General features: G+C 30.6%; 1 protein-coding gene across 1 annotated transcript in view; it reads left to right on the top strand.

The window, feature by feature from the left end:
• LOC117174079 (ubiquitin domain-containing protein 1) overlaps window positions 1–4,318 on the top strand; it is a 305,357-nt gene that overhangs the window by 115,832 nt on the left and 185,207 nt on the right. The gene's annotated exons all lie outside the window — the stretch shown is intronic.

Raw genomic sequence — 4,318 nt, 5'->3', positions numbered from 1 at the left:
TATATCTAGTCGGGAGTGGTGCTGACTGAAAACAGATGATTTGGAGCGATTCGCGAGCCATCTGTTGGTCATTCTAAGGACTTATTGAACTACCCTCGTAATGGACGATCCCTTATGAACAAAAATTGAAGACACCTGGACACTTGTATAAGGGGCCCCTACTAAAAAATAATCCTGGTAGTCCAGGTATCACAAATACATCTTAGACGAGGAAGTTTTGTTAAGTATGTCATTTGAAGATACTCAGAGGCTTTTCTAAGGGTCTCTTTTTACAAATAATTCCTCGTAGTCCAGGTATTAGAAGTATTTTTTCCCCGAGAATATTAGGTCATGCACCAAAATATACGATACTCTAATTATTTTAAAAAGGTCTTGTGTTTCTAATAATTAATCCTATTAGTCCAGGTATTAAAAATACTTATTTTTAGTGGTTCTCTTAAGAACTGAAATTTAAAATAACCAGATTATTTTTAATAGGTCTCGCCTTACTAAGAATTTATTCTGATAGAGAAATTATTAAAGATACATTCACATTGTTTCAAAAAATGATCTTTGAGAGCGCCTACATGCCTTAGGGGGGGGGGCTGATAGAGTGGGCGCCGGCGGGGATTCAAGCATCCCAGCCTTTGGCCAGTCCGCCACTTAAGATACATCTTCACCGATGAGCCTATGTTTATTAATTTTTTTTGTTAGATCCTGCAGAATATAAACGATCATTGTGCGGAAAAAGACATTTAATGATTTTGAAGGTCCATTTTAAGGTTCTGCTTTCTGCAAAAAAGATAATTTTTCTTTGTAAGTGTTCACTTTCAAAGCATATTCCGCCGTTCACCACTGCTGCCATATTATACGTTCAATTGTTTTTTCTCCATGGCTTTGTTTCTTCCTGTGACATTTTGTTTCAAGACGGAATAACCACAACAGACTCCTAAAAACTTGTGCTAGCTTTTAAGCCATATTCTATCCCGGAATATCGTTTGAACATTGAATTTTATAAATTCACAATGGGTGAACCGCGGAACAAGCATCTACGCTGTCCCAAGAGGCCTGTTCCAATAAGATTTGTGGATACTGCAGACGTAGTTGATCACTACAAAGGCGCAGATAGATGCTACAAAAGTGAAACACATCGATATCATAAAAGCCAGAAAGGCGTTGACTCCAATGGAAGAAATAAATTCGTAATTTTCAATTTTTTGAAATTCAAATATTAAAACATGCTATTTCTCTCATATGTTCTATAAAAATAATTACTAATTGACAATTTGAATATTTCCCATGACTTTCTAAAGAATATTTAATTAGTTCATTAAATTTAATTTATTTAAACAATTATTAATTCCCAAAAGATTTAAAAAAGATGTCCAATGTCAGAGATGTCCAATTATTTCTGAAATTGGTATACTATGCTACTTTTTGTTGAATAATTACCCAATTTTGATACGTTTCTTATCATTTTAAACAACTTTATGTTTGTTTAAACCATTTTTATTTACTCAAGCAGATTTTTTTCCGATAACTTAAAAAAATGAGACAAAGTAGGATACACACAATTATTTTTCTAAATGTATAATCTATATAAAAAATATAATAATAATTTTTTAATTGTTTAAACCAATATAATTTACTTAAACAATTATTTTTTGAAAAATATTATTCAAAATGTATTTCCTAAATTATAAATAATATTGAATGACTTTGAAGAGTCGCGAATTCTATTAAAAACGTCATGTCCTTGTTTAAACAATTTTTAATCGTCCAAGCAATGTATGTCCAAGCATGTAAACTTAATATTCATAGAAACTCTATTTTATATGCAGTCTTATTACAACGCTGATAAAAAACATTATTTTTTGGCCAAAGACAATGCTTCCTTTCTGATATATGTAAACTGTTTTCTGTCATTTTGTACTGCTAATAGCATATACTATTTTGATCCCCATTTCTCGTTAGCAAGCAATTATAGTCCGATATTAATTTAATACCTCTTTCACCAGTATTATTCACTACTACAATTTAAAAATTGGTGTGTCTTACGCTTTTTATTATTCAAATTATTATAAATCAATTTGAATAATTGTACAAAGTTAACTAAAGTAATATAGCACTTCGTCCGCATAAATTTTTTTCAAAGAAAATGTTGAAGCTTGACTCATAATTTGTATTAGAGAATGTACTTTTTTATAATATGATTATGGTGAAAATGGTGAAAATATGAAGGATGAAATAATACACGTCTATAATTTAAATAGATTTATATGCGATTATTACTTTTATGATTTATTTAAGATTGTGCCAAGGAAGATGTAAACCATCCATACTTAATTTAAAGCAAACTAAACCAAAAATTAATTGTATAAACGATAATATAAAGCTTTAAGCAGAACTTACTACTACTGGAAATTTATTCAATATTATGTTTAATTTAGAAACTACGATTAAATATTTGTTTGAACAATCATTGTTTAAACAAATTATATTTGTTTTAAACATTACAGACTGTTTAATATATCTCTTCTATACACTATTCAATCAGAAAAATAATTGTATGTATTCTATTTTATTTTATTTGTTGAAAGTTATCGAAAGAAATTGCTTGAGCAAATAAAAATTGTTTAAACAAATAGAGATTTTTTTAGAATTAGCAGAAATGTATCAAACTTTTTAAATCATTTAACAAAAAGTAGCATAGGATGCCAATTAAAAAATTATATCTCCACACAAATACCAACTATTACGTTTCAATCGGAAAATACAATTAGTTTTTACTTATTTTGGGAATAAATAATTGTTTAAATAAGTTACATTTATTTAAACAATAAAAAATTGTTTAAAAAGTCATGGAAAATATTCAAATTTTCCATTAGTAATTATTTGTATGAAAAAAACGACAGAAATGGCACAAAATTAACAATAATACGTAAAAATGTAGTTTTTTGATTTTTGGATCATATCTGGGTTACTGCAGGGTGTTGAGTGTGGGTTAAAAATAAAAGTTTTTAAAATGGTTTATTTCGTAGACACTACCCATCAATCCCTAAAAAGGTTGGCATGCTTCGATGAACCTCTGGAATATGAGTTAAATTTTTCGAAAATCCAAGATTTCTCCATGTTAATAAAATCGGAGTTTGAATTACGGATTTATTTCCTCGGGAAATGAAAACTTTTGGAGGTGCGATTTGCCCTGTAGCTTGAAAAGCGTTTTTTTAATTACCCGAAGGGACGCAACTTTTTAAAAATATGATAGATATATGATCTGCGAGTTCAATAAGCATCCTACTTACTATTGTCGAGGGTCAGGACGGCTCTATTTTGATGAACCAGATACTATTCATGAAACAGAAATGCCTCACACGTGTGTGGCGAACATTCCCAAGGCTAAATTAAATACTGCCTGCTTTGGAACAGCGAAATCAACAGTTGGGGATCCGTTGGACCTGTACAAATTGGTTTTGGAAAGGTTTGGAAATTTATTTCAGATACTTAGTACTTGTTATTTATCAATAAATAACTTAACAATAAGAGAGACCAATATCCTGGGTGGAAATACACCTCTGGTGCAGTACTTGCCCAGTACATATTGCCGGAGTCTTAGTATTGGGTATCTCAGTATTGGGCAGTAGTGGCTTGCGGTACTGGAACAATACTGCACACCAGTACTGTCTCTGTACTGGCAAACCGCTCGCATAGTAAAATACCGTAGTAAATTTTAAAAATGATCAAAAATCATTCAATTATTTTTGGGACCGACCACCCATCATCATACGACTGCATATGGTCCGAATAATATTTGTAATTACAAAAGTATAAATTTCAAAATTTCTGTTTAATTTTAACACCCACTATTTCTATATCTACAGATATAAGAAAAAATATATTCAAAAAATAGCATTTTAGGTTATTTTTCAACTTTTGATAATGTCATATAATTTCTTTTCTAATGAGCATTTAAAATTTTTATCGACGGAACATAGAAATTTTATCGCGTACTGCGGATAAAACTTTAATAAAGCAGATAAAACTTATAAAATAAAGCAGATAAAGCAGATACAACTTTAAACTATTTCACTAAGTATCTTCGATTCTCTTGTAATTCTTAATCGAAATGATAGAAATCCGTAACTGGAAAATGTAGCGCCATTTTGGAAAATGAAAAGCAAAATATCGTCATACGAGGGTAGTTCAATAAGTCCTTAGAATGACCAAAAGATGGCGTGCGAATCGCTCCAAATCATCTGTTTTCAGTCAGCACCACTCCCGACTAGATATATGGTGCAGTCACAGTCCACATCTTCTAAGTTTACGTGTTTTTATAACC

Source organism: Belonocnema kinseyi, chromosome 6, assembly GCF_010883055.1.
Source record: "Belonocnema kinseyi isolate 2016_QV_RU_SX_M_011 chromosome 6, B_treatae_v1, whole genome shotgun sequence".
Lineage (NCBI taxonomy): Eukaryota > Metazoa > Arthropoda > Insecta > Hymenoptera > Cynipidae > Belonocnema > Belonocnema kinseyi.
Note: the sequence above shows the minus strand (reverse complement) of the source record. Positions and strands in the feature narration are given on the sequence as shown.